Raw genomic sequence first — 376 nt, forward strand, 5'->3', positions numbered from 1 at the left:
TGGTCGGCGCCTGCCTGGCCCCAGCAGCCTGGCAGAAATCTCAGAAGCCAGAGGTCAGTGCGTCTCTCCAGAGCTGTCCTGAGGCATAGCTGAGCCATGGGGAGCTGCCACAGGAGAGGCCTGGAATTTGCAAATGTGCAAATTTGTACAGATCGTGACTATGGAATGAAACTTCTCTGGTATTTGTGGAAGGGAAGAAAACCCTTCTGTCTCTTGCTGTGTCCGATATCAAGTGCTGTAAATAATGGATCTGTCTGAAGGAATAAAGCTATCCTCTAACAGGCAGCCGAGGGAGCGCTGGGCAAGGGCAGGGAGAGGGGCCTGTGTGCGGCTGGGAGCAGCACCGGGCTGCGGCGTGGCCGCTGGGCGGTCCGCC

The sequence above is a fragment of the Buceros rhinoceros genome, unplaced genomic scaffold (genome assembly GCF_000710305.1).
Source record: "Buceros rhinoceros silvestris isolate BGI_N320 unplaced genomic scaffold, ASM71030v1 scaffold24855, whole genome shotgun sequence".
In the NCBI taxonomy this organism is placed as follows: domain Eukaryota; kingdom Metazoa; phylum Chordata; class Aves; order Bucerotiformes; family Bucerotidae; genus Buceros; species Buceros rhinoceros.